A 25,585-nucleotide genomic window follows, 5' to 3' on the forward strand; every position below is an offset into this window, starting at 1 on the left:
GCAGCATTGAAGATGACCTGAGGCAGCTGTAGATCTGCAGGTGGAGATGGAAAGGCAGTTGTACCCCTCTGGGCCCACATGAGAGGTCTATTCAGTATAATGACCCAGGAGACGACTACCATTGTCAGTTTACACATGCAAATACTTGGGCTCCTCCCATGATGAACACCTAAGTGAAAAGCACAAGCGTCTTGTCCTTTTCCAACCACACATTTTGTGGAGGACTGCAAAAGACAGACTCTAAGGGTGCGTCTACTCAACAACATCATTTCAAAATAACCGAGTCCGCATCTACACAGCAGACAGTTATTGCAAAATAATGTCAAAATACTGTCAAGCTGGAGGACTTCTTCTCTGACTCCTGTAGCCCTCATTGTACAAGGAGTAAGTTCTATTTCGAAATAAGTGCTGTGTAGACTCTCCCGTTTTTTAAATAAGCTATTGACGTAGCTCAATTTACATAGCTTATTTCGAGTGAAGCACCCTAAGAAGCACTGCTCTCCGAGAATAAGCTTTAAAATTAATTTGAAAGCAGGAGTGGAGATTTTGAACCTCCTTTTGACAGCTGTCATCTTGCTCCAATGTTCTATCTTTTCAGACGGTGGTTGCGCAAAAGCTGAATATCCAAAGCAGGAAACTAGTTTCCAGATGGATTTGGTATTACTGTTTCCTCTTTGTATTACAGTGTGGTGCCTCTCAGCAGTGTTGTGTAGAAATAGCATTGTGCTATTCTTATACAAACATATAAGAGGGGGACCCCAAAACCCTTATAATTCAAACAATTTTCTTGAATAGGCACAACTTTTAAAAGCTAAACAAACAGTTGTAAAAAAACCACCAAAGAATCCCAATGTATAAAAACACAGCCCATACTTCCAATGTCATGATGGTTTGTGGTTACAGTGGATTTTTTCTCTCTCTAACTACTCCATGATGCAAATCTGCCCAGTAGCCTGAAACTCATCAGAATGGTAGCAAATAGAAGACATGGCCTCAAACTTATTAGCCCAAACATTGCACAAAGGGTGTTGGACACTGATCTAAATGTTGCATATGTCCACTACCTGCCCTGGATGAAGGATGAAGCCCTGAACCAAAACTCTAGGGGCTCTGATCAGAACTAAAACCCAGATCCAGATCAAAGGTTGCCTATATCTTCTCCATCTATAATGAGCTGAACCAGTGCATTTGGAGTGTTCATGGCAGATGTCAATATATGAGCTGATCTCTAGAATACAGCAAACTTGATTGTTTTGTTTCATGAATCAGCAGAAAAAAAGTGCAGTGCTTTCTAGTATAAGTATGTTCTTATTTTAAGCTTTACTGAACAGATGAGCTATTGTTTTGCTCACTGGGTCTTGGGAGTATGATTTGTTACTTGAAAGCGCCTGCTTTTTACATGGCAGGGAAAAGCTGACAAATCCACAACAACCAGATTGCCACAATGGTGCTTAACAAAAAAATCTAATAAATGTTTAACATTTTGACACAGTGTGGTGCACATTCCAACAATACCGCATCTACCTCAAACAAAAGCATACAAAGTACAAAGCATAATATAAGTACCACCTCTTTGGAAGAAAGAGCAAACATTCATGTTAAGGTTATTCTGGAATTCAATCTATGGCCACGTGTCTAAGTCACGTGGCGTGGCATGTAGCCGCATGCAGTGAATGCCCCATTAAAGGCAATGCTTTAAATACAGACACATATATACACAAAGCCTCTGTTTGCTGTAGTAATACGAATCACCACCCTTGAGTTAAAATCAAACATAGGAAAAATAGACGGAGAGATTTCTCACTACTGGACACGAATCTTTGGGGGGGGGAACAGTCAGTACATCCCCTCTTCCAGAACTTTCTCTACAACTGAGAGCTTCATTTTCTTTTCTTGTCCCTCTTTATGTTTCTCCTTTACATATTAAGTACATTACCCGCTATCCTATCCCATTTAGTTTAGAAAAGAGAAGATTGAGGGGGGACATGATAGCAGTTTTCAGGTATCTAAAAGGGTGTCATAAGGAGGGAGAAATCTTGTTCGTCTTGGCCTCTGGGGATAGAACAAGAAGCAATGGGCTTAAACTGCAGCAAGGGAGGTTTAGGCTGGACATTAGGAAAAAGTTCCTACCTGTCAGGGTGGTTAAACACTGGAATAAATTACCCAGGGAGGTTGTGGAATCTCCATCTCTGGAGATATTTAAGAGTAGGTTAGATAAATGTCTATCAGGGATGGTCTAGTCAGTACTTGGTCCTGACATGAGGGCAGGAGACTGGACTCGATGACCTCTCGAGGTCCCTTCCAGTCCTAGTATTCTATGATTCTATTATTTATTCTTGAAACCTTTTATTGCTGTGGTCAAAAAAGAACTAGATCAGTGGTCCCCAACCATTTGAGGTTGCTGGGCACCAGGGGGCGTGGCCGTTCGCCCTCTGGGTGCCAGAGGGCCCCCCCTTGCGTGCCCGGGGGCAAGACCCCCCCGTAGCCACGCACCCGGAGCTGGGACCCCCTCCAAGGGCAGCGCGCCTGGGGCTGGCGCACCCTGCAAGCGCTGCACACCCGAGGCCGGCACTCTCCCCCCCAAGCGCCGCGCGCCCGGGGCCGGCGCTCCCCCAATGCACCGTGCGCCCAGAGCACGGGTGGCAAATCCGTGGCACTCCCGGGGCTGGCGCTCACAGTGCGCCATGCGCCCGGGGCCGGCTCCGGCACCGCGCATGCACCACATGCCCAGGGCCAGGCCAGCCCTGAGCACTTGGCGGGCGCACACAAATGCCCCCATGGGCACCATGTTGGGGACCACTGAACTAGATAAATCCATGGAGGTTTGGTCCACCAATGGCTATTAGTCAGGATGGGTAGAAATGGTGTCCCTAGCCTCTGTTCGTCAGAACTTGGCAATGGGTGAATGAGGAGGGTTCACTTGATGATTCCCTGTTCTGTTCATTCCCTCTAGGGCATCTGGCATTGGTCACTGTCGGCAGACAGGACACTGGGCTAGATGAACCTTTGGACTGACTCGGTATGGTCATTCATGCTACAAACGGTTTTCTTGTACTCCTGGGACCCAGAAGAGCTGGAGTCTGTCCCTGCTTCTGCCACAAAGTTGTCCATGTGGTCCTGGGTCGGTCACTTAAATCTCAACATCTCTTGGTTCACCATTGGTAAAACGAGGCTGATAACCTTTCCTTGGTCTATCTTGTCTATGTGTGCTACATGCTATTTTGGGCAAAGATGGTCTCATTACCAGCACCTAGCACGAGAGGGCTTGGCCTCCAGGAAGCAGAGCACCACAACTAATGAGTAAGAACGCTGCACAAGAATGTGGAACTAGCAGCACGTTGACAGGCAGGAATCAGAGTGGGCTCCTCTATTGGCTGAATTGTCTCAAAGCAAGATCCAGAGCAGAGAACTAGTCAGTCAGTCAGTCAGTCTCTCTCTCTCTCTCTATAAAAAATCCTGAGGGATGGCAGTGATGTCATCACGTCACTCTGAGTCTCACCGCCCCTCTGTCCTCAGACTCCTCCCTCCCTTCCCCGCCTGGTGCTGGGAGGGAGGGGCCAGGGCTGCCACGCTGTGGCCTCTGCCCGGTGGCTGGAAGGAGATCCAGGCCTGCTTCGTCCTGGCCCTCCCCAGTGGCTGGGGGGAGGGGGAGCCAGGACTGCCTTGGCCTTCTCCCTGGTCTTCTGCTGGGGCTGGCTTGGCCTTAGCCCCAGCCCTTGCTGGTTGCCAGGGGCAGAGCCAGGGCTACCGCAGCCTCGACCCCAGCCCCTCCTGGTGGCTGAGGGCGCGGGAAGCCAGAGTCGGTTCGGCTCTACCCAGCAGCTAAGGGAGGGGCGTCTGGGATGACTTTTGCAGATGACAAAAATGGAGCAAGGGACCCAGAGTTTGAAATATAAAACAAAAAGTTAAACTCTGGGCCCCTTGGCTCCAGCTTTGTCATCTGAAGAAGCAGGATGTGCCCATGAAAGCTCGTGATACTATTTATGTATTTTTTGTTAGTTTCTAAGTGCTGCAGGACCATTAGTTGTTTTTTAAGTTTTTTTTATTTACAGACTAACACAGCTCCCCCTCTGAGAGCGTTAAGTAAACTTGTTTACCATGTACATTAGTTAGTTAGTTAACTTAAAATACAGCAAATGGTCTGGTAGCACTTTATAGACTAACAGAACATGTAGATGGTATCATGAGCTTTCTTGGGCACAGCCCACTTTGTCGGATGACCAGAGTTTTATTTAAAAAACGTACATGGCTACCCCTCTGAGACTTAAAAAGTAAACAAAGTAAACACCTGATCCATCAAACCAACCCTTCGTCTCTGCATCCCACCACCCCTGAATAGTAACACCTCACTCCTGTAAAGCACAGTTCATCGGTAGATCTCCAGGCGGCCGATTCTCTGAGTGCTCTAGAGGAAAGAGTTCTGGTGAACAGCCATGCAGCTGGATTTCACATTGGTTTGGACACTGGTTTTATTTGTTGGGTGCTGATTTTAAAATTTATTCTGACCGTAAGCTGTATCAGTTTTGTGAGCAGATCAGCAGGTTTCTGACCTTCCTTCCTTCAGCACACAAGGGGGCTGTTTCAAGCAGCAGAGAGAGTCAAGGTTAAAAAGCCACATTTGGGGTATTTGCCCCACAGGTGCATAAGAGGGGGCACCCCACAAAGCCTTAGGGCCTGTTCAGTTTAACTCAGGGAGCTAGGGTTAAAAAAAAAAAAGGAATATGACAGAGAGGTACTGATTCGGTTGTAATATTTACAAAGTGTTCTGTAATAATCTTTTCTAGTTAGAAACCTTTTCCGCTTGTCAAAATGTGTCTGTGTACTATAAATACATGTTTGCCATTTATTTTATAGACTAGAAAATATGCGAGTGAAAATATTTGCATGAATAGTTGCAGAGGTCATTTTTGTCTCTGATCTAGTCACAACGCATTAAGGTGCTTACTAACACAATGCAACAATGTACTTGGAACACTGATGTTAACACAATATTTCTAAACTTCAAACCGCTGCCACTTATGTCAAGATATACTGTCTCCAGTGTGTCATGCTACTACTCCAACTGGGGCCTGGCGCAAAACTGGAATGTGTTCATAAAACTGGAGCAGCAAGGACACAAGAGGTTCCCTTTCTGCTCCTTTGCAGAAATACTCTGTGTATTTATAGACTTGGAACACTTTCAGATTTTTTTTTAAATATGCTAGAGCCAAGACGTTCTCTCTGTGCTGACGCCACTTCTTGTTTTGACCAGAACACCTGGGAGGTGGAGTTGTAGCACACAAGAGACTGACTTTAATCAGTCCCATAACATTGGGCCAAATTCTGTTCCCCATTATGATGGTGATAAATCGAGAGCAACTCCACAGAAATCAGGTTTTTTTCCTCTCCCTTGAACCTCTCGGGTTCAATTCCTGCTTGTGGGCCGGGACTGGAGTGTGCAGGGAGGGAAGTACAGATGGCTTTAAGCCACCATTGTGAGCTCCATATTCTGGGCATTTCGGGCGCCTTCCTGGCATTGAGTGTGAAATGAGCTTTGTGACAGCTCTCGCTTGGGCTCTGCTTCCCTTGGCTCCGGACTGTCCTGCGAAGCAGGATACAGCCGTAGTACGGTGCACTCCAGCCAAGCCCCAACCCACCTCTGGTTCCTTCCCTCCGTCAAAGGGAGGGTCTGGGAGCAGAGCTAATGGAGAACTCCGACGCCAGTTCTACGCAGCGCAAGGAGGCCAGCTCACCAATGGCAGCATTTGTCCAGCAGGCAACCTCACAAAACTCTGTTCTGGGGCCCTGTTTACTGAGAACCCCTTTTTCCTTTGCACAATAGTATCCTCCATGCAGTGTGACCTCACACTCACTGTACTCGTGAGGTCACGCTGCACAGAGAACCCCTATTGTGAAGAAAAAAATGGTGCCCTCCCCACAAGCAGGGCATATTCTGGCTCCACTGATTTCGCAGGTGGCAGGTGTCACCACTGCTCCTAACCCGGGGTGAGTCCCAGACTGGTCCCACCCACCGTAAGCCCTTGACACTGCCAAGGCAGCATGAACTCGCCTGGGCATGACCAAGAATTGGACCCCATGATGCCCGTGACATTACTGTGATGTAACAGGACAGAATGGGTCCCCCTCTCTTTAACTGAAGAGCAGGAGAGAGAATTTTATTAAAGGTGAAAGAATAACGACGAGGGAGAGGAGGTGGCTCCTATGAGGTTTTTCTCCTACGTTTACTGACGGTGTAAATAGAATCCCGATGAAAAGCGTAGAGCAAAAAAGCAGAGACAAGCCTATCAGGGCTCAAAGAGCCGCGTCAGGGGCAAAGAGAAGCAGAACTGGTTGAAAATGGGACCCCTTCTTCCACCTTCTTTTACAAGAGCAGTGTTAGGTGATGGGGGGAGAGCGGAGGTCAGAAAAACTGGACACTCGGCAGGGGAAAGAGATGCTAAGACAGCAGCAGGAGTTCTAGAACGGAGAGATGGGGAAGAGAAGAGGGAGTATTCTGGGCCCTGTAAGGGGAGGGGCACAATTTTAAGAGGATAGTGTGAAAATATGGCCTCGTCTCTTCTTCATGTTATTCATTCAAACACGGTTGCTCTTTAAATTTTAATGAAGTTTTAATGCCCGGTTTCAACTCAGGCAGAGGTCCCACTGGCTTCCCGGGAATTTTGCCCGAATCAAAACTGCAGGATTGTGTCTCAACGTTGTTTTGTGTTCAGGAAACAAAAAATAAATCAATAAAGCATACCCCAGTGGGATGACAGACCATATAAAGCCTTGCAAAGTATTAAGTTTTACCTCTGCACTTTGCCTGAGGATGTTGTGTGGGTACAAAGAACGAAGCTTGGCTGTATCCTGTTATAAATGGTCATATAAGAGCTGGAAAGTTAGTTATTATGTAATGTCCCTAATAAATTATATATGCCCTGTAGGGGAGGAAGCAAACTAATTGCAAGCGGAGTACTGCCAGTTACAGTGGGGGGGGGAGAGTAGATTACAGTTATTCCAATCTGCATTAAAAACAACATCTGAACAAAGAAATGAATAAAACATACAGGGGGGAAAATGAAAGAACATGGCTGACATTGATCAAGTGAGGATGGCTGGGGAACTAACCAGTGTGCATCTGAGGCCAGAGTTTCCAATCTGTTTAGGGATCGAAAGCTGTGCACTTAGCGGGACATTCAAAAGCCGCTCAGCAAGTTATACCCTTAGCTCCGGGGAGGTTGAAAATCTGTCCCCTGGAGTCCGGCAATGCCATAAATACTGCTGCTGCGATGTACGGGTGCAATCTATTTTATGTGGCAGGGCCTGTGTTACTAAGGTGCACAAAACCCTGAGGGACTGGTTCCAGATTGTAGCTTTCAGCCGGCTGCTCCATGGATTTCCCAGACAGAAGCACTGGAATGAAACCGTTTCACTCGCCTGGGACTGTGCAGTGAGCCGGCGTAGAGCTACCTCAGACTAGGGATCCATCCTTCAAGTGCTGAAAACTCTGGTCCAACAGCACCACCGCACACATTTATCCAGTGGTGAGCAATGCTACTGAGACCACGGCAGCTGCTCACACCCTTAAGGCGAAGCACGTACGGAAGCGCTTCGCTGGCGTGGGGTCGCAATGCTCTACACCACAGTGGTGTGTCTGGACAGTGACCTTTTTGCCCCTGATGTGGAGGGTTCAGAAATCGGTGACCCAACAGGTAGCCCTCCAAACGCAGAACCTTACACTCCTGTGATCAGCATGGAACTGGATGCAAATTCACTGCTGTGGGGATGCACCGGGACTTTGTGTACAGAGCAAAACATCATTACAGGTAAGATTCCTTTTAAGAGACCACCCAGGAAAAGTAACTTTTGTGCTCCACGGTTCCTCTCTAGACAGGTTGTCCCAAAACACAACACACACACTTGGATGTAAATAACAAATAACTAAAAGATCCATAGCATGATCACGGTCTCAGTAGGCCAATCTTCACAGCCCTCTCCCCTGGACTCCTGGTTATGCACTTCTCCTTGCCAGAGCTTTTTCAATTGCCAAATTACCCGGACTCCTCTTCTCTTGCAATGCTGCCCAGTGCGCCTTGTTGGTTTTGTGGATATATCATTATGGACAAAAATGAGCAGGTACCAACACACAAACAACATTCCATAGGGGTTTGATTACTAACCGGGACTGGAGTATCCATTGAGCCTTGGCTGGTGTGGTCAGATAAACCAGTGTTAACTGGACATAACTCAGGACAGTCGTGTTTCACGCCCCCTTGGCACGGGGGTGAATGATTGCCCAAGGAATGGGGCACTGGAAAATCAGTATCTGAATGTTTGCATTATTTTTCTATATACTCCTGCACCCTTGGGGGCTTGCATCCCTTTCTGGTAGTCATATTGGTGCCAGTCTGTGCAGGCTTCTGAGCAAGGCTCCCCCTAAGCTATGTAGCAGCACGGCCCCACAGCTGCTTAATGAGCCCCCCCCCCCAGGAGCTGAGGGCTGCCGTGCACAGAGCTGCCTGGCTGGGGAGGGGCACTTCCCTGCAGTGACTGCAGCAGCTCCACGTGGAGGACAGAGCAGCCAGCCTCTCCCTGCTGGCTCCCTACCGCTATCGGTTGCTTATAGCAGATGAAAAATACAGAAGTCCCGCATCTGATCTGATGCATCTCCGCAAATGTCGTATTAGTTGCTTCTCGCCTCTAGCTTATGAGGGGCAGGACCAATGAACCTTTCTTCCTAATTACGTCCCCAAACCCCTGGATCAACCAGAGTACCCAGAGCTGGATCTTGATCATTTTCAGCAAAGCTCTTACAATGAAGCGTCATCGTTAGAGGTCTAGGAGTCCAATGGACCACATAGTTGTGGGAATTAGGGGCGTGTTGTGGAAGCCCCAGGTTTTGTGCAGGGTCCCACCCGCCACCTCGTACCAAAGGTCCTGGTGCTGCTTGACCAGGCCTGGACTCCACCCCTGGAGTCCTGCCTTCAGGACACACACCGTAGGCTGTGCTCCTGGCCCCACACACAGAGTCCCTGCTCTCACCCACCCTGAAACTGGGGCTCTGTTCTCTGTCCTGCATGCAGGGTTGCAGCCACAAGGCCTATGGCCAGGGTTCTATTCCTAGCCCTGCACGCGGAGGTTATAGGTTCCCGGCTATAGGTTCCACACCTGCGACTCCATTTCCAGACCCAGGGCTCCATTCACAGCTCTGTGCCCAGAGTCCACATGCAGGGCCACAGGCTGCCACTGGCCCCACACAACGGGCCCCGCTCCCGTGCTTTGGCCCCCTTAACTCTGCCCACGTTTCTCCCCTCCCCCCGTAGAGCCACAGCCCTGCTCGTGGCCCCAGCTCTGGGGAGTTGGACAGGAGAAAGGGGTGGTGGAGGCAAAAAAGTTTCGGGTGGGGACCCCCCCGCTTTCAGCACCCCCCACTGTAAAAAACGTTCTCGCACCACTGCTAGTTCACACAGACCAATCCGTCTTCCCAGGGCCTTCCCTGGTGGGTTTGTTTCTAATCACAATTCTGCCGACTCTAATGGCTTGCAAATGGCAATTATATGAAGCATACAGTACTTATGTCATCACCTCTGGAAGAGAAGAAATTGCCATCTGAGCGCAAAGCCTGTGTGTTACATGCCTCTTTCTCTGAAACTAAATTCTTCAGTGTCATCACATTATTTTAGGGATCAAACAATAGGTTTCAATTTAAGATACTTTGTCTAAATGTGTGCTGCTTCCTGTTTCCACCCAGATCGTCACAAACACCTTATTTATACACAGTTACCACAGAAGAAATATATTCCTTGTAGCCCAGCGCTCTGGGGGAGGGGGAGGGGGGATGAGGAGGGTGTTAACGGAAAAGCTAATCCAGTCCTCCCAGGCTCCTTCCTGGTTTTCCCTCGACTTATTTACTGTGCTCATCTCCCAAGGTCAGACATGACCTAAGCAGAGCAGCCGGATGTGCCAGTATTATCATGACTGTCCCAATATGACAGGTTTTGTCTTATATAGGCAACGGTTGCCCTGCAGCCTCCGATTCTGGTTTTTCAAAGTCGCTACGTGGTCACCCTAGAGTAATATATCAATTTCTCCTTACCCCTTTTTTCCTCCTTCAACCGCAGACCTTGGCCTTCAGCTCGAGGAAGCCTCAACGTAAATGTTCCCAAAGAAGTTGGCATTTGGCGAATGATGTTCATGGCCAGCATCCTGGGAACACAAAGCAAAAGTTCAGGTAAGATGGCTTGGCAACTAGCTGACAGCAGCCTTGTATCTAATTCCTATATAAATAAAGAAAATGAAATAATGGGACTAGCTCTGAAAACAACTGAGAGCTTTCAGACAAGCCTTACGTAGTAGTTTACAATGGAAAAAAAATAGGGTGCACTAGCGAAGGCATTGAATTGGCCTTCTGGAGAGAAGGGGTCTACTCCTAGCTTCACCTTCAGCCCACTGGCTTCATCGCTGAGCCTCAGTTTCCCCTTTGTAAACCGAGGCTCGTGATCCGCTCATTTGCACAGCTCTTGGAGCCATACAGAGGAGAAACACCACATACGCGCTATGCAGGGTTATGAGCCATATGTGTTTTGGGGGTGGCACATTTTTAGGGTGATAACATGTTTATGTAACAGAATAAGTAGGTGCTGTACGCTAGAAACACTGTAAAAAAGACATGTTCACAACACACTACCCACTTAACAGCCATTGAAGGTGCAAACAGCTCTTTGTGTAGACTCCCATGAGAGGAATGATTCTTATCTGCTTCGTTTCAACTACCCAATCTTCAGCTACTTACTTATTCCCTCTAGCTCCCTGTCTCTCACCCTCCTTCCTTTTTTCCCCCCTTCCTCCTCCCCTTCGCCTCTCCTATTCATTTGGGTGTGCACATCCTAAACTCAGAACTCAGGTCATCTGAAGAAGTGGGCTGTGCCCATGAAAGCTCATGATACCATCTACATGTTTCGTTAGTCTATAAAGTGCTACCAAACTATTTGTTATTTTTTCCTCCTGAGTAGTTATTCTTAAACCCTTTTTACCAACAGGGAAATCAAGGCAGATGGGTAAAAAGATCTCAACAAGGCCACAAGTGTCAGAATTTAGGATCCTCTTGTCTCCTGACTTTGTGCTTGTTCCATGTATATGGCCTCTTATGTGACTTGGATTTAGCTACCAGGCATGTAGGCATGCCTTGAGAGAGACAGATGAAATCAGCAACAAGCTTAACCGAGCGGGTCCCTGCACGATCACCACAGAAGTCAGCTGCTGCAGGACTGCAGGGTAGACACTGTGTTGGCAAAAGGGGCCATTCCATCACAACTGCTAATCTACCACGCTGAGAGGCGATGGCTAGGTTGACTGAGGAATCCTTCCATCAGCGTAACCACTTGTACCTCTTGAGCGCAGGGATGGCGGGTTTGCCAAATCATAGAACACTAGCACTGGAAGGGATCTCAAGAGATCATCAAGTCCAGTTCCCTGCCCTCATGGCCAAGCATAGTTTAGATAATCCCTGATAGATGACCAGAAATAGAAGTTCTGGGGATGCCCTGCATGCCCCGAGCCCAAACCCTTCCCCCTTCCAAAGTCTCTCCTCCCTCACCTGCCTAAGGCTCTGGGAAGGAGTTTGGATGAGAAAGAGGTGCGGGCTCTGGGACAGAGTTTGGGGGCTGTGGCAGGCAATTGGGGTGCAGGAGGGGTGCAAGGTGCAGCTGTGGGAGGGAGCTTGGGGGCTACACGGATTGCAGGAGGAGAGGGTGAGAGGGGAGGGCAGTACTTACCTGGGGCATTCCACAATGTCAGCAGCTTCCGGGCAGGGGGGTTCTGCATACTTCTTGCTGGCAGGCACCGCCTCTGCAGCTTCCCATTGGTCACAGGGGCGCTCGTGGCAGGGACGGCGCACAGTGACAGCCCAACACGAGGGGCTGCAGGAACACACGTGCCAGCAGCTGCACCAAGCAAGCAGCCAAAAGTCACTCTAGCCCTCCTGTGCTGCTGGTGGGGATGAGGGGCACCTCAGCTCTCTTAAATGCCCCTGGGCCAGCAGGCAGGCCAAGGGGACATACCGTGGGGGGAGCACACAGGGGCAGCAGCCAGGGAGGACCAGGGAGAGACTGTGGTGGAGCCAGGTCCCAGGCGAGGAATATACCTGGGGCACGGGCACCACAGGCCCATAGCACTGGCTGCCCATGCTGCGGGCAGTGGAGGAGGAGGTTGGCCAATCAAACGAAGGGCTCAGGGCCCGTTTTTCACAGCCCTGAGCACCGTTGCTAGGTTGCGCTATTGCCCACGTGCAGACCAGGCCTTAGTTGGCAGCGTTCTACATGAGTGTCGGAGCCCGAGGGTCGGAAGGTGACAGAGCTAACCCCGTCGGTCTAAAAAGGCACCAAAAGCCTTCGCTCGGCCAATTCTCAGAGTGGGGGGCGAGCTCCCAAAGTGAGTCACCACCTTGTTTTAATGGGGTTACCAGGGCTGCCCCCTGCCTGGGGCTGAATCCAGAAAGGTGGGCTCAGGCTTTGGCCTCCCTATCCAGGGCAGCAGGGTGTGCGTGAGGTGAGGCTTCCGTTCCACCCTACAAAGCTCACGGTGGTCATGTTTGTTGTCAAAAGGGGGCTGCGGCATGATGACATTTAAGAACCTTAGATGATCAAACCTACATTAGAGAGAAGTGACATAAGCGAAGGGAAAGCACAAAGGAGTCTGGCAGCACTTAAAAGACTAACCCATTTATCAGGGCATGAGCTTTCGTGAGCTGCAACTCACTTCCTCAGACACTGAACAGGGGAAAAAGGTTACAGAGATGGGAGCGTGACATCTGTGCTAATTAAATCAGAGTGGACATGGCTCATCTCCAACAGCGGTGAGAAGGGGCGAGGGCCTGAAAGGGAAATTACCGATTGTAATGGGAGAATCACTTCAGGTGTCTATTTCGACCTCGATTTAGGGTGCCTGGTGGGCACCTGAATGCCAGCTCAGCATTTCTTGTTGCAGTCCGGTTTTGAAGGTTTCATTTTAACGTGCAAGTCTGAAACAGTGTGTCCAGGGAGGCTAACATGCTCCCCTATGGCTTTTGGATGTTGCCAGTCCTAATGTCTAGGTGCGCCCATTGATTCTTTTGTGTAGAGACCATCCGCTTTGTCCAATGTACAGGGCAGAGGGGCATTGCTGGCACATGAAGTCATTCGTGAAGTCATTCTGCCGCTCTACTCTGCACTAGTTAGGCCTCAGCTGGAGTACTGTGTCCAGTTCTGGGCGCCACATTTCAAGAAAGATGTGGAGAAATTGGAAAGGGTACAGAGAAGAGCGACAAGAATGATTAAAGGTTTAGAGAACATGACCTATGAAGCCAGGCTTCATGAACTGGGCTTGTTTAGTTTGGAAAAAAGAAGATGAAGGGGGGACATGATAGCGGTTTTCAAATATCTAAAAGGGTGTCACAAGGAGGAAGGAGAAAATTTGTTCCTCTTGGTTACTGAGGACAGGACAAGGAGTAATGGGCTTAAAGTGCAGCAGGGGAGGTTTAGATTGGACATTAGGAAAAAATTCCTAACTGTCAGGGTGGTCAAATATTGGAATAAATTGCCAAGGGAGGTGGTGGAATCTCCCTCTCTGGAGATATTTAAGAACAGGTTAGATAGACATCTGTCAGGGATGGTGTAGACGGAACTTGGTCCTGCCTTGAGGGCGGGGGGCTGGACTCGATGACCTCTCGAGGTCCCTTCCAGTCCTATGATTCTATGAGGTGCAGGTGAATGGTATGGCTGATGTGGTACGCCCCGTGATGGTGTCACTAAGGTAGATGTATGGACACGGGTTTGTTGCAGGGATTGGCTCATGGGTTAGTGATTCAGGTGTGAAGTTGGCAGTGAGTATGTCTCAGGTTGGGGGGGAGGGGTGGTCTGTATGCAAGGGCTGGCCTGCCTCCCATGGTCTATGAGAGTGAAGGTTTTTCATCATCTGTGAAAGGTTATAGAACCTTGATGTGTAGGAGAGTTTTTAGCTGGAGGCAGTAGGGTATGGCTAGTGGTGATTTGTTGCTTTCTTTGTTGGATCTGTTCTGTAGTCAGCGACTTCTGGATACCCGCCTGGCTTTATCAATCTGTTTTTTCACTTCTCCTAGTGGTTACTGTAGTTTTAAGAATGCTTGATAGCGATCCTGTAATGTGATTGTCTCTGTCTGAGGGACTGGAGCAAATGCAATTGCATCTTAGGGCTTGGGTGGAGATGATGGGTCGTGTGATATGTTTTGGATGAAATCTGGAGGCATGTAAGTAAGTATAGTGGTCAGTAAGTTTCCAGTATAAAGTGGTATTTCTGTGACCATCCATTATTTGTACTGTAATGCCCAGGAAGTGGCTCTCCTGTGTGAACTGTTCCAGGCTGAGACTGATGATTGGGTGGAAGTTGTTGAAATTCCAGTGGAATTCTTCCAGAGCCTCCTTCCCATGGGTCCAGATGATGAAGATGTCATCAATGAAGTGCATGTAGAAGAGGGCCAGTTGGGGACGGGAGCTGAGCAAGTGTTGCTCTAAGTCAGCCCTTAAAACATTGGCCATGTGGGTACCCATGGCAGTGCTTCTGACTTGAAGGTAGACACCATCCCCAAATCTGAAATGGCCGTGGGTGAGCAAGTACTGCCTGATTAGCATTATAATAGCTGGAGAGAATCTTACATTGACTTCAGGGGGGTCCAAATCTCACTTCTAATCTCGATAGCTTTGTCTACACTACAGAACCTACATGGTGTTAACGGCTTTAACACCTGCGGCGGCTGAACTTGTGTTGAACATGGTCCAGCTGTCAAAGTCATAGACAGACGGGCAAACCATATTTAGCCAATGTTCCGCTAAGCACAGTTATTCCCTGCTCTGAGCAGGATGACAGCAATGATTCAGTCCTGCTGTATAGTTAAAATGCGTCAGAAACCTGGAGTTCTGTAAGAAAAGCACCGTTACGTGGACACTATCAGCATTCAGACCGTAATAAATGATCCAGATGTAGTCAGCAGGCAGACTGGCAATGCAGAAGCGGAGTGTATGATTAACAGGATGCAGATTCATATCAAATCGCCTCTGATGGACTGGAGAATAATGAAACCCAAGACAATCTGAGGTCCTTATCTCTTGTGTATTAAGCAATCAGGAGCTATAAGCGCCTTAATTCTCCTTCCTCTCATCTTTCTTTAATGTCTTCCTTTCCCGTCTGGGAGGGTGCAGTCGGGCTGGATTCTGTGATTTCTGCTTGTATTCACTGTCTGAATGTTTCCATGGCTTAACCCAATAAGATTGAAATTAACAATATTCAGAATGTCTTGGGCAACATGGGGAGAGACGCAGTACTTGGGGCGGAGGCAGAAAGCGTGGATTTATGAGAAGCAGAGCTAAATCCGTTAGCACTGCAGGACTCACCAGGAAATGCCCGTCTCCACTGTGGAAGGATGTAGCAGGCACATGCTTATCATTCGCAGAGTTGCTGCTTGATTCAAAACGGCTGCCAGGCACAAATGCTCTCGGGGTGATTAAAGCTTACATGGAGCCAACAGATTTCATGGAACCCCTGGACTTAATCAAGTGCGCAATTGCTCTTAGGAGTGAAGTCAGAAGGATCAGACCCCATCAGCAGCAACGCATCATGGCAGAGAGGTCACCTAAGCTAGCAGACAGAAAACAGTCTCAAAAACAGGATACAGTGAGTGGTTACAAGTAGACGCAACCATAGCTAACGGTTGTGACTAGGGAGAGATAAGGTTTTGTTATAAGAGCCTCTGCACTTTGGTGTCTGGCGTTTGATTTTCTTATCCTAACAAAGTTTTCTGATCCTTTCAAAACTCAAGATAAAACAGATGATTAGGGAAGAAAAGACCTCCTGGGACCGCAGTAAGGCCCAAAAGTGATTAATAAATGGAAACATGTGGACTTAATGTACCGGAGGCACATGTAAAATTGAATTTGTGAGCAATGCATCAGAAAAGACTCCACAGCATAAAATGGAAGACTCACCAAGCCAGTACCACCACACTTAGCTGTATTATTTAATGGTTTAAAAAAAAAAATCTTTGAAAACTTCAGCCCAGGCTGAAAAATCAACCAGAGTGTATTAAAATGTTGACCATGTGGGTACTCATGGCAGTGCCTCTGCCTTGAAAATAGAAATCATCCCCAAATCTGAAATGGCTGTGGGTGAGCAATTACAGCCTGATTAGCGTTATAATTGCTGGAGGGAACCTTCCATTGACTTTAGTGGGGTCTGAATTTCACCTCTGATTTGTTTGTGAGATGTTCTACAAATAGGGTTGTCAGATACTTTCACAAAAATACCGAACGTGGCAGGAAAAAATTAGTTGAGCAAAAAAAAAAAAGAGGTCTGTTTTTTTTAACCGGACAAAAGCCGCAAATACTGGACTGTTCGAGCCAATACCAGACACCTGGCAACCCTGTAGAACTCATAGTAATACAGCTGCTTTACAACCCCCAAGTGGATCTAGTCTGATTGTCCTAGGAAGGATGTTACTGTATTAGCAGAAGAGCTCTTAACTTGGGTATCCGAAACAGCAGTCCAAGAGTTGTGTCTGTCCTGCCTTTCCCATCTCGTTAATCGGGGAGGGTCTAACCCCTTACATGGGAGAAGCCTTCTGGGAGTTTCCCAGACAGAAAAGGAAGCACTAATATGTGAAAACTTGAAAGCCATTTTTCTGGTTAGGGAGAAAACAAAACTTAACACCAAGACAGTTTCAGCTTTTCAGCTGCTCTATGTGCTTACGGGGTTATGTTGGTTGGGTTTAATTACAATGTAGTTACCACTGAATCAAAGCACTATAACGTATGAAACATCTGAGGAAGCAAAATCAATGACAAAACGACCGGTTAGAACACCACAAGAGACGACGGCATTCAAGCTGAATTCCTGGAGATGAAGAATTTGGCATGCAGGACAAATTGCTAGGTCAGCCACTAGATAGAGATGAGTTTGAGACACACTTGAACGTTGTTATGGCAAGAGAGTGGATTAAAGAACACGGGGCTAAATCTTTAATGGGACACGCTTGTGCGGCTACTGTCATTTCTGACGGTTCTTTTTCTCTGGAAGCAGAACACCCTCAAAGCCAAAATTACCCCTATGAAAAACAAGGCGGAGGGCGGGCGGTGGTCGGGGGGGGGGGGGGGGGTGAGGAAATATCTTTTATTGGGCCAATTTCTGGTGGTGAGAAACACAAGCTTTCGCAGAGGTCTTCTGGAAAAGGCAAGCCAAGAGGCTCCAGAGGAAAGAGTAAACGGCACGTGTCTCTAGCTACCATCCCTCTTTGGCCCCATAAAATATCTTGTCATGTTCTCCGATCTGTGTTTAGTGACCCTAAAGGGTCATTTTCCTTTACTGACACACCAGTGTCAACTGAGCGGGCAGGAAGGAGATAGAATGACAGACACCTGTAAATTTCATTCTGACTGTCCCCTTCACAAATATCAGTCAGGGTAGACAGGAAAAAAAAGATCTAAGAAGGAAAGTGAACAAGTAGAAGAGTCACAAGTGGGTGGGAAAGTCTTTTAAAAAAAAAGATACAAGGGACCTGATTTCTTCTCTTACTCATTGCAGTTTGACTCATCCAGTGGAGCAGCTATTGATTTACACGAAAGTAAATGACATGAGTCAAGCTCAGTGAATTTTACCAGCCCCAAACCGATTTGCATAGTGCTGGTAATTTGAACCATTTGAGCTAGTAACAGAACTCAAGCTGTGTCCATGGTAGTAGTGAAAGCTAGAAAGGGTTTGCTTGTTTCTAAAATGTAGCCTTGTGCCCATAAGGGTCTATACTGCACTTAACAGCTTCAGAGCATTTAAAGATTACAGGGCAGCTCTCTAACAGTGCCATTGCCATCAAGGGAGATATGCTGATTTTCATAATCTGGGGTGAACTCCTAGCCTTACTGATGCCAAGGTTTGCACATTACATTGATATTAGTGGGATCAGAATGTCACCCCTGGGTTTGATAGCTTTTTTCTTCACGCAGCACACAGTCAACCTGTGGAACTCCTTGCCAGAGGATGTTGTGAAGACCAAGACTTTAACATGGTTCAAAAAATAACTAGATACACTCATGGAGGTTAGGTCTATCAATGGCTATTAGCCAGAATGGGCAGGAATAATGTCCTAGCCTCTGCTTGTTGGAGACTGGAAATGGATGACAGGAGAGGGATCACTTGAGGATTCCCTGTTCTGTTCATTCCCTCTGGGGCACCTGGCACTGGCCACTGTTGGAAAGCAGGATACTGGGCTAGATGGACCTTTGGCTTGACCCAGTATAGCCGTTATTATATGTTCTTACTGCCCTTTAAAGTGTTGCTTGTTTACAAATGCGATTTTACCTGTGCCTACATTACATGAAGAACAGGGCTGACCCAAGGGGTTTTGGCACCCTAAGTGAACTATGACTTTGGCATGCCCTCCACACACATTCAATATAGAAAAAAAATGAGAAGTCCAGAATGAAATGTTACTTTTATTTTCTTGGCATTTGAAATGGACAATATAAAAAATGAAAAAATACTGTACTGATTTTGTTCTCTTTTCATTAATCCTAACACTATTATACTACCTAGGGTAAACCACACACTAGTTGACACTTTAAAAATTTAACCATTTTGAGTTGTACACGTTTCTAGTCAGCACTGTACATGGTTGCCTTTTCCATTGCAACAGTCTTCCTTCCAAAGGAACTGATTTTGGGGACGCTGTGAACATTTTTATTCCTTGATTCTAAGTACGATCTGGTTTTCAGATGTAATCCTTTTGTACTGGGCCATCAATTTGTGTCAGCATTTAGGACTTTGCTTTCGTGCTTGTGCAAATTGAGCAATACGTTGTTTGAGACAACGTTTTGAAGCTATTTGGTGTGCTGTTGAGATTGTAGCAGTCCGACAAGTATGTCTTTCAGCAAGGAGAAATGAAGGTATGCCTTTATCAATTTTAACTTTGAAAAGCTGTGCTCCTCACTAGCAACAGAAACGGGAAGAGTCGAGAGAATTTGAGAAGCAATGAAGATGTTGGGAAAGCCGTCTATGAGTCTGTGTTCAGAAATGAACGTCCGTGCATCTTGAGGTGCAAGGCGTCTTGGAAGTCGCCGTGAAACAGCCTTCACTGCACAAATCTACTGCATTAATATCCTTTGAATTTCCATGTGGTAACACCAACGCTAGCTTCAAGCATCGTTCAAATTCAACACAACACAAATTCTTCGTAGGCACGGCGTCTTCGGGATCATGACTCATAATACGGCAGAACTGTTGTGGGTCACAGACTGGTCTCCACTAAACGGCGAGCAACACTGACTCAACTGTGTGCCTGGCCAACCCTGGGCTACTGAGAGTGATTGAACGGCCAGACCCCGCCCCCAGGTAGCAAACCGCTGAAGTGCTCTTTTGAAGCTGTCGTGACACATTTTAACTGGATTTACATACACAGCCATGCTCCACAATGTGAACTAAATCTTAGAACTCATCTTCTGACATGGCAATGATGCGCTCTTTGACAAGTCCAATACTTGATACTTGTGTTTATAGGAGAGAACATATTCATATATTTTTAAATAGAGAAAAAAATGACTTCCATCTACTGCAATGATCCTTCAAGCCTGGTGCCCTAGGCATTCACCTGTATGGCTGGGCAGGTCCCAACTAAACCATGTGTCTAGAAAGTTTATGGAGGGTGTGAGACAGCCACTGGTATCTAGCCAGTCTGTGACTGATAGCACCAAGTATCTCCAACCACAGTGATGGAACACCAGATGAGAAGGACTCGGAGTTCTCTGGTGTCTGAATGCTGGGTTTTGATCACATGTTCAGGGTCTAAGTGACAGCCATATTTGGCATTGGGAAAGAATTCCAACACCCCCCCCCCCCCCCCCCCCGGGTCAGATTGGCACAGACCATGAAGTTTTTTCACTTCCTCTGCAGCACGGGACATAGGTCACTTGTGGGTTTCTTCCAACGTAAGCAGCAGATTCTCCATAACTTGAAGCCTTTAAATCATGATACAAGAATTTCAGTAACTCAGCTAGAGCTTAGGGAATCTATTATAGGAGTAGGTGAGTGAAGGTCTGTGACCTGAAACTTGTCAGATATCAGCCTAAACAGTCGTGATGGTCCCTCCAGAGTTTAAATTCTAGGAGTCTATGAATTTGATACCAGCAGGCAGACGTAGGAGAGATGCCTCAAAGCTCACCATGATAGCATGGGACCGATAACAGGCCAAGGTTTAAAAAAATACCCCTTCCATGCTTACAGATGTTTTTAAAAATCAGTTTTAGTGGTTAGTTTGCCCATGAGGCATGGGACCAAGAAATCTGCTCACATTTAATAATTCCCGTTTTGTTTAAATCTGTATCTGCCTTATACTCCCCTGACACATCAAAATGCAAGGAAAGAAACCACTGGCCTAGTTTCACCCTTCTGTCAATTTTAAAGAACATTTGTGGGGGTGGTTCTGGTGACCACTACCTCCTCCCCGTTACTCCAGGCTGGTGGAAACGCATGAGGGGTTAATCGAAGATCAGAAATCCATCGGAAATCCATGCACGAGCATCACTTCTTAAATCAGAAAACAATACAGGCAGTCCCCGGGTTACATAGATCCGACTTGCATCGGATCCCTACTTACAAATGGGGTGAGGTAACCCCACACTAGCTGCTTCCCCCCAGCAGACCAGGGAGACGCGAAGCTAGCGCCCCTCCCCCCCCCCCCCCCCCCAGCAGACCAGGGAGACGCGGAGCGGCTTTTCTCAGCAGACACCTCAGCTTGAGAATAAAGGACTGAGGGAAGTGAGGTGTGGGAGAATAAAACTGAGCTCTGGAGAAATGTTTGGCTAGAGTTTCCCCTACAATATGTACCAGTTCCGACTTACATACAAATTCAACTTAAGAACAAATCTACAGTCCCTATCTTGTACGTAACCCGGGGACTGCCTGTATATTATTGTGGGGGTATATTAAGATTTAATGTACCACTGGTTTATTCATAATTGCCTTACATTAGGAGGCTGGGCATTTATACTGACTATATGGTGTGGAGTTTATGGTGATGTTAGTTTTTTTGTTGAGACTTTTCTACCAGGCAGATGTTTTTTTACCATAACCAAATTTCCTAGCTGGCTCCTAGACATATCAAGACAAGAACCTCGGAGTACTCATAAACTTGGCACACATTCCGATTTCAATCTGAACTTTGCAGCTCAGACGCATTGCTGCCTTTCCCTATCTTTACACAACTACTTACAGCTGATAAGGTTGTGCCTGGCTACGATTGCCACGAATCTAACCGGCCGTTAAATCCTCTCTCTTCACCCTTTCGAGATGATCGCTTGGGAATCGCTGTTGCCTGACACACACTGGCATAAATCACATATTACTATTTACACAGAGAACTCTAATAAATCAAATCCCATTTCCAAAGCAAAGGGGAGGCCGGAGCACTAATCCTCCAAAAGGATATGGACTCCAACGAGCTGATGGACTTAAGAGCATGTGTATTTATCCAGAACATATTTTACCAGGAAAAGTGAAATGTCCATATGTCATTGCCACAGATGTCCTGGGAAATAGAATCTATTCTGGCATAACGACAGAGCCCTTCTTAAGGGGAAATTGTAATAGATAGCGCCTCGCTGGAAAAGAGGTTATTGTAAATAAAGCGGACTACTGTATATCATCTCCCACCCTGAGCAGACACTTTAAAGCACTCCTCCGAAATAGGACTGTGCAGACTCAGAATGTGAGTCAGTTCCTGGAAAGAGGTCTGGGAAATGCCAACAGTGACAGCAGCAGAAAAGCAGATTGGAATCTGTGTGTTATGGAAACGGAGCAGGAAGATTGTTGACATCTCGGGCTATTCCTGAAGAAAGTCAGGAGAGTCTGGCATTGCAATCCATAATTGCAGAAAAACAATTCTGCTAATCGCATGGTATGTCAGCTCAAGAAAGTGACATCTGAGGAGTCCGGGCCAATGTTCTCTCTAATTCTTTTCCATCCATGTGCAGATTTTTCTCATCCATGTGCAGAATAATTTTATGTGCTTCAAGGCATGTGCGAATGTGCACCACCAGTAGAAAATCGGGGGCTATTTGTGTAAAGAAGCTTTCATGAGGGCTCAGAAGCAACCAGATGAAGTTCAGAATTAAATGTAAGATGAGGGTACAAATGAGTGAACAATAAACAAAATATTCTCATGGTACCTTATGAGCTAGAACTGCAAATTCAACTATCATCATGTGAATGGTGATCAACAGGAAAATGACGCAAGTCTCACTCTCTCAAGCATTCTTGACCGGTTTGAGATGGAAAGTAGCAACGTATGCTGTCATCAATAGACGTCTCCCTGGTTTTAGAATTGTCTAGGCTCTCTTAGCCTACGTAGCTCGTTTAAATTTTACTTTGATTTTTTAAAATTTAACAAAGCATTACAAATACAATGTAGAAACTATTCTTCAAAATGTTGATATTACATTTCCAGTTGTGACTTGTTCTCTGCTCATATTGCAGGACTGTCCAAAGCAAGAGGACCATTTTAAAGCAAATCAGCCATTCAGATATCTGCGCATTTCCACTGATAATTAATTTCCACTGATAATTCACTAGAGAGAGGAATTCGCCAAGGACAAGGTCTCAACCCTTAGTTCACAATTAAACTGTGAAAATAGAATCTCAGTTAGAAACCTACTGCTGATTGTCTGCAATGGTGGGAATATTACCTTGGATGTTTAATATATTCTAAGATTTAATTCCAGAACTTCAAGTCATAGTGATATGGTTGCATGGGTGAAACAGTTCTTGCATGTGTGAGAGATTTAAGGCTGCTTATCTTTAGTCACAAACCATGAGATGTTCAACATGGCTGATGTGTCTCTTTCATTTCTAAGAGGAGTTTTCCCCAGCCAAGACACTGCTTCTCTCATCTAACCACCAGGCTCACAACAATCAGCTGAACTATTGATTGCTCTAAAAATGCATGATTGCTAAGGTAAATTTAAGAAACTTGCTCAAAGTAAAAGCTATTTTTCAAACCTAAATTTTATTGCTTTATATGTCACCATAATTTTAATTTGCCATAACCGTGTCATTCCTGTACCTTTAAATCTACCGTTCTTGGTTGTCTGAGTTACAATATTCAGGAATCACTTCAACAGAGAGAGAGAGAGAGAGAGAGAGAGAGAGAGAGATAAAATAGTGCTGTAGAAAAGGGCAGTCACATTCCTCTCTGTCTGCTCTCTCATAGTAACAACAAGAGTGGACACCCAATAAAATTACAAAGCAATATTTTTTTTTACTTGACACATAATTAAGCCTATGGAACTCCCTGCCACAGGATATTATGGTGATGGGGGGAAAGCGCTTTGCAGGACTCAGAAGAAGATTAAACATTTACATAGTAAAAATGGGACTAAAAGGTACAATGGATGTAAACCAGGAGTAGGGAACCGATGGTCCAGGGGCCCAATGAGACCCTGCGATGCCTGAACCTGGCCCCTGAAGTCTAGGGCCTCCACCCCCCCCAGTATTGAGGAGCCCACACTGGCATCCCAACCGCCTCTCCACAATCCCTCCCCCTGATTGATTCTTCTGTTGGGACAGGGCCTGCTGATCCCAAAAAGGTTCCCCACCCCTGATCTAAACAAACTGTTCAGGACAGGAGCCCATCTTTACGTGATATCAGTTAGGAACAAACTTAAGGTGTTCTACAATGGCCCCAAGAGAGATTTTGGCCACTGTTTCTGAAGCAGGTGGTACTGGCCATGGAGAGATACAGGCCATGGAGAGATACGGGGCAGGGTGGGTCTGATCTGATCTGTCAATGCCTCCCCTAGGATCTGTCACCGCCGACATGGAAATGATCGATCCAGTTGCATTGCACGGATATTACACTCGGGAGGGTCACATGGAAGAGAGAAACAGCCGAGAAATGACAGGGTCAGCTTGAGCATCCATCTTTCCATGACAGGTCGGAGGTGGTAGAATGAAAAGAAATGCAACTCACCTTAGTCAGGAAGTAATAAGAGAACAAAAGTCAGCTCAGACCTTCTTCCCTGGCCTGACTGATCCGACGCACCAGAAATCTCTCCAGCCCCAGCCCACCTCCACCTCTCTCCAGAACGCCACCTCCTCCCCCCTCTCCAGAGCCCCACCCCGCCTCTCTCCTCTCCAGGTTGGGTCACCAGCCTCCACTCGCTGCCCTGGTCTACACGAGGGCTTTATTCGGAAATAACCCCGTCACGGGGTGGACTCACCACCACGGCGCCTCCTTCTGGTAGCTCTGGGAATTAGCTCACATACTCGCTGGGCGCTGTCGTCTGGCTAGTGTCTTCCTGTGTCTTCACTCCACGTGCTTCCTTCCAGGCCCGCGGCGTTCCCAGACCACGGTGTTCTCTTTAGTACACTGCCCTCCGGCAGCGCCCACTCTGCTGTCTCTCGGCTTCCTTCCAGGGACAGGGGGTGTTTATCAGTCTGCACTCCAGGGTCCTCCCCTCCCTGGAGTTCCCCTGGATCTTTCTTGCCTCAGTGACCCACTGCTAGTCTTCATCTAGCCCCTGCCTCGGAGCAGTCTGCAGTCTATAATGGCCACTTAGCATTGGCAAGGGAGTGTGGACCTGCTGTCTTCTCCTGCCCTGGCTGCCTCCCCACAGTCAGGCCTTGCTTCAGGCCTGGGAGCTTGTCTGGCCAGAACTTCCCCAGGTCTGCATTCCTTCCCCAGCCTTGCTCTACCTCCAGAAAGCCTCCTGCTTCCCAGGCAGCCAGGTCCCTCCTACCCCTAGCCACAGCAAGAGCAAGTCTTCCTTCCTCCTGCCATAAGCCCTTCTTTATATAGCCCCCAGCTGGGCCCTCATTAGCCAGAACAGCCTCAGCTGCGGCTTCACACTCAGCCCTCACTCAGGGCTGGGTTTTTGCCCGTAAAGAGCCCATGCAGGGCAGACCAATTTATAAACGGAGCATCCACACTCCCATGCCCATTATTTCAAAATAAAGGGCCGCTTATTTCACAATCTGTACTCCTGCTTTCCTCGGGGAATAACGCTTATTTCAAAACAGTTATTTCAAAATAGCGGCAGTGTGGACGCTCCAGTGCTGCTATTTTGAAATAAGGATTCCCCAGAGTCATTAGAACTAATTACTCCCCAGTGCTTCCTGGGGCTCTAAGTCGAGGTAACACATCCACATTATGGGATCCTGCCTCGGACTAATTTTGAGGCTTCCCTGTAGTGATGACACGCTATTTCGATTTTATTTCGGGAGTTATTAAATCGATTTTAGTTATTTCAAGATAGTGCCCTAGGGGAGACATGCCCTCAGTGAGTTAGCAAAACCATTTACTCTTCTCCCGGCAGGATCAACACCAACTAACAAGAGGGATCTTACTGGTGGCTGCCTGCCTGTTGCCTTTGTATATGGTACAACTTGTAACTTCATATCATGTTACATTACACTGATGTTCTGCAGTTTGTTGTGTCCTGGGCTTGGAGGACCCGGTTCAAATTTTTGTTTGTTTGGTTTCTGTCAAAATGTTCCACAAAAAGCAGTCATAAAAACCCACAGAACAGAAAAATCAAAGAAACTGTAAAAAAATTATTTCCTC

General features: G+C 47.0%; 2 long non-coding RNA genes across 2 annotated transcripts in view; one reads left to right on the forward strand and one right to left on the reverse strand.

Annotated features, from left to right (window-relative positions):
- The window catches only part of LOC142830902 (uncharacterized), a 140,235-nt gene extending 120,383 nt beyond the window's left edge, over positions 1 to 19,852 (reverse strand). Inside the window, exons 1-2 of the long non-coding RNA XR_012906432.1 lie at positions 15,381 to 19,852; positions 10,076 to 10,185 (exon numbers count right to left, since the gene is read on the reverse strand). This is a non-coding gene — a long non-coding RNA (uncharacterized LOC142830902). The remainder of the gene's footprint in view (positions 1 to 10,075; positions 10,186 to 15,380) is intronic.
- On the forward strand, positions 7,652 to 22,773 carry LOC142830903 (uncharacterized). Its single transcript, XR_012906433.1, has 3 exons — positions 7,652 to 7,805; positions 10,101 to 10,210; positions 22,501 to 22,773. It is a non-coding gene; the product is annotated as an uncharacterized LOC142830903 (long non-coding RNA).
- The last annotated feature ends 2,812 nt before the right edge of the window (positions 22,774 to 25,585 follow it).

Source organism: Pelodiscus sinensis, chromosome 11 (genome assembly GCF_049634645.1).
Source record: "Pelodiscus sinensis isolate JC-2024 chromosome 11, ASM4963464v1, whole genome shotgun sequence".
Classification (NCBI taxonomy): Eukaryota; Metazoa; Chordata; order Testudines; family Trionychidae; genus Pelodiscus; species Pelodiscus sinensis.